At 37.6% G+C, this 12,723-nt stretch overlaps 1 long non-coding RNA gene across 1 annotated transcript; it reads right to left on the reverse strand.

The window, feature by feature from the left end:
* Window positions 1-925: 925 nt before the first annotated feature.
* Window positions 926-12,461, reverse strand: LOC140469164 (uncharacterized). The gene is made up of 3 exons (XR_011955996.1): window positions 12,406-12,461; window positions 3,471-3,687; window positions 926-1,339 (listed from the first exon to the last, which is right to left on the reverse strand). It is a non-coding gene; the product is annotated as an uncharacterized lncRNA (long non-coding RNA).
* Window positions 12,462-12,723: the final 262 nt, after the last annotated feature.

Genomic DNA, 12,723 nt, shown 5'->3' on the forward strand with positions numbered 1-12,723 from the left:
TAACCTGCACATCTTTTGGAGTGTGGGAGGAAACCGGAGCACCCGGAGGAAACCCACGCAGACACGGGGAGAACGTACAAACTCCACACAGAGAGTCGCCTGAGGCGGGAATTGAACCCAGATCTCTGGCGCTGTGAAGCAGCAGTGCTAACCACTGTGCCACCGTGCCACCCATTCCAAACAATCATCTTTGAGTTTTTGTTTCTGGCTAATAGCTTGTCTCAAAGCTCTATTGATGCTTTTTTGAAAAAAATGCATATGTTTTTGTATTCTTCTCTTCTACAGATGACCTCAACACTGAAGAAAGGTCACTCAACCTGAAACGCAATCCCTGATAACTCTCCACATATGTTACCAGACCTACTAAGCATTTCTAACAATTTCTGTTTTTTCCTTTCAGCCCTGTGTCTTGGTCTTTGCTGTTGCCACAATTTTCAAGCAGAATGTCCCAGTGCTGCAACAAACTTCTATTGGGTGGTTTGTTGACACATTGAGATTGGATTTGAGACAGTCTGTTTGAGGAGAAGACAAAGCCAAGAACATTCTCCAGGCTTGACCTCAAAGGAATACAATGTATTATTATACTGGTGTTAAATCCTCTGATTCATCTGTAGCCTTAAGTGTTATGTTAACTCAAATACATACCCAAGTGTTTTCTTTAGTGTTTTGAACCCTCTCTTATTAGTGGTTAGACTTTGGGTTGATGAATGCTGGTGCACAATATGAAGCTAGCCATCATCCTTGATATTTAAGTAATTTATAGGTACTGGTACAAAGTATGGGAAGTGGCGATATTCCTATTGGTTCTAATTTTTTTTTCATTCATTTATGGGATGTGAGCATTACTGGCTAGGCAAATATTTATTGCCCGTCCTTAATTTTTGAGAGGACACTAAAAGAGTTAGTCATATTGCTGTGGGTCTGGAGTCACATATCGGCCAAACCAGGTAAGGATAGCAGTTTCCTTCCCTAAAGGGCATTAGTGAGTAATATTTTGGGAATACATTTCAGAGATTAAGATGTAGACACAATGTAGGACAATGTAAAGGGGAATCTACTTTGCATTTTCTGGTCTGAAGTTCTTGGGCCTGGTAATGGCCCACACGAGTTAAAATACTGCTTAGTTAGTTCCAATTATGTCCCCAAAATTAATGAGTACAAACTTCAAAGTTGATAAACAACACATTTTTGGAGACATTATATATAGTCCTTTAAAATTGATCTAATCCCTCAATGATCTTGGATGGCCGCATTCCACTTTGATAATATAAGTATCAAATCTGTTGTGTCTCATCTTCTGTCACGTAAATTTAATGAGCTACAAATGCTGGCCTTCATTCTGTGAAAGAATAATAAAAAGAATTATTGTACACCACACTGCTAACAATTTGCACACCATTTCAAGCAGATAACATGAGACACTGACCCACCCAAGTAGATAAAACCTCTTCAGAAATACCTCAAATGTCTTCTCAGTGAAAACTCTCATGTTCTGTTTCAATCGAATTGCTATATATCTTATTTAGCTCAAAGCAATGCAGAAATAGTTCTAAGTTCAAACAGGTTATGTACATGACTTAAAATACCTAAGAACTTTTGGTATGCATGTAGCCATAGCTAGGAGCAAATATCTAGTCTCTCTTTAAAATTTTCTCTGAGAGTCAATAGTCAGCTATTTGACTCTTTAATCCACCCAGAGGTTAAAGCAAATGCTATACCAGGATCTGTGATCAGACAAGATTAGCCAAACACTACATCTATCTCACCCATATGCCTTCTTGTAGCTGTTTTCCAGAGCGTGGAATCATGTAGTGGTATCATTAGCAATGGTGGCATTGAATAAACTACATCTCCTGAGAGATAATCATCCATTTTTATTTCTCTCTCAGGAAACAGCAGCACTACATTGTTTCAGAATGAAAGCAGAATGCGTATCCCCTATGAATCGTGCATTGAGATGCAACATATTCTTCTACAGATCACGTACCATTTTCAAATTCATAAAGTGACAACCTTTGCTTTTTAGGTATACTATTCAATTGATGGCGGTCTCGTGAAGGGTTACACATATACAATTAAAATGTTCTAGGAGAATGCTTAATGTTACTTAGCACAGTATGTGGTATTAGGTACAGAGAAAATGGTAGTGGTAGACTGTCCCTGTAGTCTATTCCAATCACATGAGACATGTCAATCACGACTTGTCCTCTATCTATCTCTCCTCATCTATATTTACTCCATTATGCCAAGGCTGCTGAACTATTTGCAGTAGGTCTGCTGGTCAGAGGGATCCTTGCTATGAGTCACAAACCCACCATGAATTCTATGCTGTTGGACCATATTCTTCAGCCATAAATACTATACAGGGTGGGTCAGTTAGCTCAGTTGGTTGGACAGCTGGTTTGTGATGTAAACAGCATGCGTTCAATCCCTGAAACAGCTGTAGTTACCGTGGAGGTTTTGTTTTTCAATCTCGCCCCTCATCTGAGGTATGGTCATCCTCAGTTTAAACGGTCTCATGAGAGAGCAATCTTATGGTCCTCTGGGGTTATGGAGACTTTACCTATACTATACTGCGTGATACCAATCAATGACCACTGTAAATATAGTTTGGGTTAGAGCTTCATTCACTATTCTGATGCGACTTCAAAATAATTGTCACTCAAGTCTGTCCTGCAGTAAAATATTCTCTTCCTGAATTGCTCAAAAACTTTTATAATTGACCTTTAACAGCTTAAATTCTTTTTTCTACTGTATTCTCATCCAAATTTTAGGAAATATTTCAAGAAGAATCAAATATACACAAATAGTCTGTTAGATTTTCTTGCCAACATTAAATCTTGTCTTGCTTTGTCTACTTTTTTTTGTTAAAATATTCACTAAATGAAAAAAAACCAGCAAAGTGCTGGATAAAGTCAAAAGATCATCAAGTCATAGATGTCTACAGCATGGAAACAGACTCTACAGACCAATTTGTCCATGCTGCCCAGTTTTCACAATTAAACTAGTTCCATTTGCCTACATTTGGTCCATGTCCCTTCATACCTATCCCATCCATGTACTTGTCCAAATGCTTCTAAAATGACAAAATTGTGCTTGTTTCCATCACTACCTCTGGCAGCCTGTTGCAGACACTCACCACCTTCTGTGTGAAAAGATTGCCCTTCTGGACCCTTTTGTACCTCTGCCCTTTCACCTTAAACTAATGTCTTTTAGTTTTAGACTCCTCTAACATGGCAAAAAGCTATTGGTTATCTACCATATCCATGTCTCTCATAATTTTATACACCTCAGTCTCCCATGCTCCAGGAAAAAAAAGGTCCCAGCCTATCCAACCTCCCCTTCTTACTCAAACCTTCCAGTCCAGGTAGCATCCTAGTTAATCTTTTCGGCACTCTTTCTAGTTTAGTAATATCCTTTCTATAGTAGGGTGACCAGAGCTGCACACAATAATTGAAATGTAACCTCACCAACATCTTGTACAGTTGCAACAAGATGTCCCAACTCCGATGATCCAGCAGCAATTTTGCAGAAAAATAAACATTTCAAATCTGAAACGGCTCATTTTCGGGTTCCATGCCGAGTTTGTTTAGCACTTTCTGCTTTTATTTCAGGCCTCCAGCATCTGTAGTATTTTATTTTCACTAAATACAAATATGGCCTCTTGCTCTTCAGATCAGCAATGGTCTTAAATGAACAAAAGAAATCAGATGAATATACATGCATTCTAAATTGAAGTTGTCTGATCCATAATCAAGAGATTGACTGCACAGTTGATTATAGTCACCAGTAAACCTTGTAAGAAAATGAATCATGTTTCCAATCTAACAGATTGAGAACAGGTCAGTTCTTCACAAGACACAATTGTGGGTCTTCTTTCTGGGAAGCATGCAAAAAAAAATACTTGGCTTAAGAAAGATTATGGTTTCTCAATTAACAAAGTAACCATAAATAACATGTTACAGCAAAGGTGATATTTCATCAAGGAATTTTCACTGGAGGCATGGAGAGAGCTGCTTTTAACCAACTAGCAAGGATTTACATAGCTGTAGGCGTATTACTCTGCTTTGGTCATGAACTTCACCTAGTGATCTATCCAGCCTGTTTTTTTTAATATTACAGACTATTAAATGGCATTATAATTTTAAATGATTCAATTTACATGCTAAGAACATCTTGTGATCTGCCAGCTGTACAGTAAACATGGCATCAGCAATGTAATGGACATTAAGTTTTCCAACAAAGGGCAAAAATGACCGTCAAATCATTCAAATAAGGATTGATTATATTTACAACAAAGGTGATCACTTCTCAGACACCACAGAGCAGTGGGTTAAAGTGGTCAATATATCAAAAATTCTGAACGGGGATGTCTCGAAAGTCTTTACGTGCTTGCACGATATTGCAGGTTTACAGATTTAAAAGACAGCACTCATTTTAAAAAAAATTCTATTAAATAAGACAAAAACTCCAGTGGCAACAACACAAGAGCTGAAGGATTTATTATGTCAAAATACTATAAGAATAATTTGTCAGTGGTTAGTTTTTGGGGGGCTGAATCTGCCATCATGTCTCTAAACCAACATTAATTACACGTTCACCTTTCACCTTATGCTGAGTGGTCTGATCGGCCCAGGTCATGTATAAATTGTCTCTCTAGCCTCTGCTGAAAATTCCATAACATTCAGTACTCGACAGTGATGTGTGAAAATTGACATGAAGATTTTAAAATTGGGACCATGGGAGCTCAAGCATAAAATAACTTCAATCTAGTGCTCTCTCTAAGGAATTACGCAAAGACCCGACCAACAACAAAAGTATAGGAGAAGGTATGAGTTATTAGTGAGAAAAACACTTCTCCTGCACAAACAGAAGGGATGATCAATGGACTTAGTCAGTGAGATATTCAAGCAGAAAATTGCAGCTGTTTTTTTCTTTTTGTCAATGTGGTGATGCACTGCCAAAATCTACCTCACCCAAAAAGAGAGGCTATAAAACAGTATTGAAAAAAGTATAACAGCAAACTTACATTTTTGTAATAAAAAAAGTCCCTCTTAATATAAAGTATAACTAAACAGAGAAGAATAATTGTGTATGTTTGTTCCTGGTTGTAAAGATAGACACTGATTGTAGATTCCTTGAACACGATGGTTTTAATGGCAGCATTTGTAAAACTCTAATTGCTTAACTTATAAAAGACATTTATTTCATCTCTCTACTGGAAGTGCTGGAAATTCATTACTGGGTCTTACATAGCTTAATGGTTCAACTATCAGCTTCCTGTTCAGGATGAAAAGATACACGAATACAGATTGTTAAATAAATCCAAAAACAACCTCGAAAATCCCCAGCCGAATTGCTGCCTGAATTAGAATCGAATCCAAAGTCACCTTCTTCACAGCAAAATTGACATTTTCATCTGCTCATGTATTAAGACCATAGTAACGTTTTAATAGGTGGTTATTAATAATGGCTCTTTTAGAGTGTACTGGAATGAAGCATTGACTGCACAGCTCTTCCTTACAAATGCTAATCAAATTATCTTTCAGTTAGAACTATTCACTATCAAAGTACAGGGTTGGCCAATGAAATTAATATTTCTTTTCATCCATAGTCTATAGAAATTCCCTCTGCCCCCTCTGCATTCTAAACAGACCTTTGGGGAAATGAATTCTCTACTTATAAAAGTGAGGAGTGCTCTTTTGGATTTAATATCCACATTCAACATCTTCAGATCAGGTATAGCTTACTCCAGAGGCAGAGTAAAGTTACTGTTATATCATCAAAAATGTGATTTAATTACAGTCTCAATTGAGTTCCCCTTAATATATCATAGGCATTCCTGCACCCGAGCTATCAGGACAAGATCTCTTATCTAGTTATTGGTGGCTTATTCTGGGGACCTGCACTCACCAGGTACTATGCCTGAGCTGAAAATATTTCAAAGAAAAGTTTACTTTGATTTATAGAATTACATGCTCCATCTAATTTTGAATTTGGGACTCTGTGTACAATGCCAATTTGTGCATTTCTGTGAAACGTTTTACGAAAGAATTGCATTTTACAAAATGTAACAGCAACACTCCAAAGATGTGTGGGTTAGGTGAATTGGCCATGCTAAATTACTCAAAATGTTCAGGGATTTGTAGGCTAGGTGCATTAGTTAGGGGAAGCCTAAAGTAATTGGTGTAGGTGAATGGGTCTGAGTGGGTTACTCTTCGGAGGGTCGCTGTTGATGTTTTGGGCCAAATGGCCTGTTTCCACACGGTAGGGACTCTAATTCTAATACGCTTAATTTTAAAATAGTTTTGATCAGATAGAAATGGTCTAAAAGTTTGAGATGCTATTTACTCCTTTATCTCATCTCCAACCCTTAAAAGTGATGATCCATGTTCAGATAAGATTCCACAGCTCAATGATTCTGTGCTACTTTGGCCATTTTAATGATAATGTGCTATTCAACCAAAGGATCCATCACAACCATTCTGATGTGGAATCATCCGGGGTCAATAGACAGCAATTATAATGCAAGACTATTGACTCACCATTTTTCCAGCTAAGAGTGACTAATTTGTCCCTAAGGAGTAACCAACTGGAAATCATGAGAGTGTGCTAAGTTTCATAAACACCAAGGCAATCTTTAGAACAAAGCTTCCCAGAAAGATTTGCAATTGAAGTTAAGTGAGTAACTGGTTCTAAACAGAAGTATAAATCTTTGCTGTTCACTTGAAACAATAGCATGAATCATAGCAAGGGAAGTAGAGAAATACAAAATAATAAAATTGATTTTACTTCAAACATCTCATTGTTTTTTCCTTCTTTTTCTATAAAAGCCAAAAAATCATGAATTATGGGATGCTTGATGTAATTTACCTGTATCTCAGAATATAATGCATCAAGGTAGTGCACAAGAGTACCATGGACTTTCCTAAAACATCTCACTTTTCTGTTCCAAATGTATAAATGTGCAATGACTTTCTTAGGATCTCTTCTGTTAAGATGACAGACTACATGTTCGGTAAGGTATTTATCACAGGCTTTGCGCTACAATATATCGGCATAATTAGAATACTATGATTTTGCAAATAACTTGGAAACAATACAGTACAGAATGAAGGAATAACAAAAACAGAAGTGAAAAGCAGTTCATTCCTGTTTGCATTTTAATCAATTTACATTCATTGTGCAGCATTAACAAATTTTGCATTATATTTTCAGTATTCAAACACTTTGGCCTGTAGAAATATGTTCTGTAATCAACTTAACTATGTTTAATTATACACTAGAGATAAGGAACATTGGTAAACCACTAGCCTGATGTTTGGCAGGATGTAGGACAGACCCTTGTGGAAGTGAAGGGGTACAATACCAAATACCATGATCAGCCAGTGATATACAGGACTTCCCCAGCTTCTCCAAGAACCCCCAAGGAGCCCCAAAAGGGTTTGTGTGTCTTGCTCCTCACCTGGTGAAACCTTTTTTGCCCACTGTCAGGTTGGCGCCAGCAGCAATGAAGCACAGCCCTTTAGTGGGCATTATTTGCAACTGGAGGCCAGGCAGGAAGGCTATCCATGGACCATCCCAACATAGATTTTAATCAGGGTGGAGTCAAGAAGGTGGCAGGATTCCCATCTGATTAAACAATCCCTCCACAACCCAAACTCAATGGTGATGTGTTGCAAGATTCTACCCAAGGCTGAGTGCTTTATAAAAGACAAAATAAACTTCTATAGCCAGAGAGTTAACTGTCCTGCCTGAAGGCAGAGCCAATATCTGTTTGTTGCTGCTTAGCGCTGATCTACTTGTATTTAAATTAAAACTATGTTTCCATGCATTCAGCATGGACTGTAATTTTCAAATGTTGCCTGTTCAATCTGCTGCCAATTGAGATCAATCTTCCAGCATTATTGACCTATCAGGTAATAGAGGTCCCAGTGTTCATCCAAAGAACCAATTCCACCAGTTGTAGCTAGCGTTTCCATCTGCACTTAGAGAGCAAACAATATATTTCGCTCTGCACCTTTATCAGGAGCTATTTTTGATTCACACAGTTCGTGAAGCTTCACCAAGTCAAGAGGGCCCCACAAACTTCATCAGTCACTTTGAAGATCAAGTTTTAATGCTAGATACTGTAAAACATAATATATAAATCTACGTAGTATATAAGCCAGCCCCATTTTGCTACTTCCAAGAACCCTGTGTTTGAACATGTTCTGAGTATAAACCAAACCCACTTTCAGTCAGCCCATGTCGCATTCACATGAGTGGTCAACCTCAAGTCTGCATCCTACAAAGGCTAATTACAATTATCTAATAATTAGTAGGAAAGATATGCTGCATTGCAATAGATGTGTGGGAGTTTGAGACATTCCTGCTCTTTCTGTCAGGTGTCAAAGACATTTCAAACTTGTGATCATCTGTGCACACAGATGTACTGTTCATTATTAAACTTGATGTATAAGTTGACCTGTTTTTGGAGTGAGTTTTCAAGGGTCAACCTCTCTGCTGACCTTTGTGGTAGTTCATAGGATGCCCACACATCGGAGAGTCGAAGCGGAAAATGCAACCAATGAAGAAAGACATAGGTGTGAATATTACAGGAAGTCCGCAAATATGACAGAGGCCAAACAATTGTCTGGTATCAAGTGTCTCAGTGTCAACTGTGACCCATTCTGTGAAATACCTTGGAAGTTTTCCAATCTTAAGGTGCTATATGAATGCAAGTTGTTTTTAATCAACTTGATGTTGGCAATGATTTGCTGCAGACTCTTTGGATTTATTGGCACACAAAGCATGAAATATACTGCTGAAAATTACAGGTGCATTATCTTTAGTGAATGGCAAACTTTAAACCCCATTCACTCAGCCTTCTCTCCCCTGAATTTCATTCCCTGTTTGGAGAAAAGAATCCATTATTATACAAAAACAGAAATTAAAAGTTCAAAAAAGTTTCTTCTCAATGTGATCACACCCGTAAGCTAAACTTTTTTCAAATGCATTTCTTCTTTCCCTCATAAGATAAAACTTACAGTTATTCCCCTGAGGTAATTATTATTCATTTACTTTTGATCAGAAACCACAAGAATACATGTTCAAATTCTGGAGACAAGAAGCTTCTATTTACTCTCTTTAATATTGCACGACGGACACACACCCCTCAAAAAGAAATCAGGATGTGAGGTTTCATCTGAAAAACAGATAATAAGTGATGGATCACAACCATGACTGTTTATAAAAGAGATCCAGTTTGTTTTTACAGCTGTCTTGAAGATGTTGTCCAGCTGATTGGCACTATTTCTCAGTTGTTTCTAAAGATTGTGACATTAAACTGCACTAAAGGATCATTAACTCTGAGTCAAATACATACCTACATAAATTTCACTTAAATATTATTCAACTTTGTTTTGTCAATACTTTATAACATCTCCGGTTTCCTTACAACTACAATGTTCCATGTAGGGCAGCCTGAGTTCAAGATTCCCAAGAGTGAATAGATGCATCCAGTGTTTGGTCAAATACTTTAGATTCTCTTAAGATTCTTTAATTCCCTTAAGGCCTGTTTGCCCTAAAAAAGAATTGCTTAAAAAACAGCAAAGTGCATGAAAGTAAAGTTCTCTTGACTCTTAAAAGGGCGAGACTTTGCATCCAAAGCTGAGCTTTACTTCATAGCAGCAGAGATGGGAGAATTGAGTGCAAGGGTCAGCAGAGACCAATTCACATCACTCCAAGTATGATTGGCTAAAAAAAAGGTAGCTCCACAAATGGGGTGTCTGATTTGATTCCTGATTCTTCATCCCACACTCATGAATGACTCTATGCCAGGAGCAATTCCATGTCGTTGCTTTCAACTGGATATTTTGCCTTCTGTTTTGTGAAAACATTTCGCGATCCCTCCAATTGTCTTGGCGTCAACTTGTGACTCATTATCTTTCTGTGAAATGTCTTGGAAGTTTTTCAATGTTAAAGGTGCTGTATGAATGCAAGTTTTTTTTAAAAATAAACTTCATGTTGATATTGATGTGCTGTGGATACTTCAATTTATTTACACTTATAGCTCGATACACACTGCTGAAATTTGCAGGTGCATAATCTTTAATGGATGGCAGATGTTCAACTGCAATTGCTTGATCAACTGTCCAATGAATGTTACTCCCTGCGCACAGAACAGGAACAGATTGTATACAGAAGCAGATATTGCTGGAGAAACTCAACAGGTCTGGCAGCATTTATCAAGAGAAAGCAGAGTTAAGTTTCAGGTCCAGTGAACTTTGTCAGAACAGTTCTGAAGAAGTCACCAGACTTGAAACATTAACTCTGTTTTCTCTTCACAGATGCTGCCAGACCTGCTGAGTCCCTCCAGCAATTCCTGTTTTTGTTCCAGATATCCATCATACACAGTTCTTGGGAAATCACAGAACTATTCACAAAAGGAAACAGTGATAGGAGGAAATCTTCCTGCTTGTAAGTCATAAAAGATAAAGGAAATCTTTCCTTTCCCAGTGTAGTGTGTTTAAGCTCTTGTCTGAAGGTGCAAGCCAACTGGAAACATATCTGAAAAGTAGTGCTGTCAAGAACAAAAGTTCAGGAGAAAGTGAGGACTGCAGTTGCTGGAGGTCAGAGTCAAGAGTGTGGTGCTGGAAGAGCCCAGCTGGTCAGGCAGCATCCGAGGAGCAGGAGACTCTACGTTTAGTGCATAAGCTCTTCATCAAGAACAAAAGTTTAGTCAAGTTAACATCCATATGTCTCTTTCTTTAGTTGCACCAAACTTTGAGGACGTGCTAGTTCCTGACACAAAAGCAGTAGTATCGGTAACTCTGCAAACCACCGGTGAGCAAAGGTGTAGGAAGAACGGGTGCAAACAGGGGTGTAAACAATGACTGGTCTCAGAATGTGATTAGGGAAAGCCTGAGTGCCAATGTCTCCGCACCTGTATGAACGCACAGTACTTTTATTTCCCTTTAAATGTAATGCCTACATTTTCATAACCAGGGTAAAATCATCATTCAAAGAATGGTAATTAATAGGACAAGTAGATAAGCAAAAAGTGAATCCGCCCACGATGAAATTTCTTTTTAATGCTCAGTAAGATATTACTTTCTTGTTTGCCTGTGGCTTGTATTTTGGTGCTGTGTTTAGCAAATTTAGAGTGCATTACGGATAATGCAGTAATTGGTAAATCTGCACTGAAGCACCCTGCAGCTTCTTCTGAAGGCATCATCTGTCTCCGTTCTAACCCTCATAGCTCTTGCAACTGGTTAGATCCAATTAAAACCCTGCAGACTATTTGTCAAGGAAAAAACTGGAACCCAATATTTGTTTTAAAATAATTGGCATGCAAATAGCTGCAAATGAGAAACAATGCAACGGAGACAACATAGGCTCCATTCAGCTGTCAGAGAGCAGCCTATCACTATTACTAATCTACAGTTTCCATATTCCTTTTAAAAGGGAAATGTCTGCATTATTTAAGCTGTTTAATGTCACACTGAATTCTTTGATTTAACACTAGTTACACAGCCCAGTAAAAGAGCAGTTTCAAGCTATTTCATGCTCTAGAAGATAAACTGTTGTTTATTAACCATGTCCGCAAAACACAATGTCACTGTAACACAGGATTTTTATCTTAATCTGTAATCTTTGATGTGTCAACACATCTATCTAAAACATTTAAATAAATAGCCAGCTGGCACATTCGTGTTGGAGATGAACTTTTAATATTAATCTACAACTGAAATTACAGGTGAACATTTGAAATCCGAACAATATCAGTACGTAAAGCATCAATTAAAATTCAGATTCATGAAACTGTTAAGCTTCATCTTTAAATGCTTAGTATCAGCGATTATTTAATGCTTCACTTGACCACAGCATTTGATCTGACAACAACGTAGGAAATGGGGTGAAGTCAAATCTCCCGAAAAGATGGACATTAGCTTTTTAATGTGCTGCAAGGGAAAGCATAACTTTTTATTTATTTTATCTTTTTTCTTGTTTCTTATCAAAACATGAAAAAATAGCTTCTTTGGTTTAGTCCCACAGTAGCATTTGTGAGCGAGGGTTTGAACATCTCAAGGGCATTGCGCCTGAAATTACACACACTACGGAACCATTTATCATTGGCTGACATGTGTCATGTTCCAGACTGGAACAGGGAGAGGTTACAAGTGAAGACTGCTCCTTTGTTGATCAGCATCTAACATAACATAAGCACTTATTTAAGAAAGTAATAATATAAGAAAAACTCAGTGGTTCAGTAATGTATCATATATATTTGTATTTTTATGCAAATGTCCATTTTCTAAAGCGAAAATTTAGAGTAATTGGCTTGTTTTGAGAAGAACAATTATTCAGTTATTCTCTAACACAAGGTGAAAGATAACTTGTTTGTAAATCTTTCTTACTTACCTAAGATTATGTTTCTTTTGCGAGAAGCAGTGAGTATACTGCAGCACTGTGATAACATTGACCTGATAGACTAAGCTCTTGTAATTTCTCAAAGCACTTGGTTTATTAGCCAAAGTGCATTTGGTATGTGATTGGGCAGGTTAACACTGGTAAATTCCATTCAGTCTCTTTGAAGGTTGTAGCACCAAAACATGCTTGAAATATTAAATAACTAATTCCGCGCTTTTCCTAAACTTGCATTATTTTGAAAACAAATCACATCCAGGGTCTTGTTCTGTAAGAATCTGCCAAAAAGATCCTATTTTTCACTCTATAATT

Source organism: Chiloscyllium punctatum, chromosome 48, assembly GCF_047496795.1.
Source record: "Chiloscyllium punctatum isolate Juve2018m chromosome 48, sChiPun1.3, whole genome shotgun sequence".
In the NCBI taxonomy this organism is placed as follows: domain Eukaryota; kingdom Metazoa; phylum Chordata; class Chondrichthyes; order Orectolobiformes; family Hemiscylliidae; genus Chiloscyllium; species Chiloscyllium punctatum.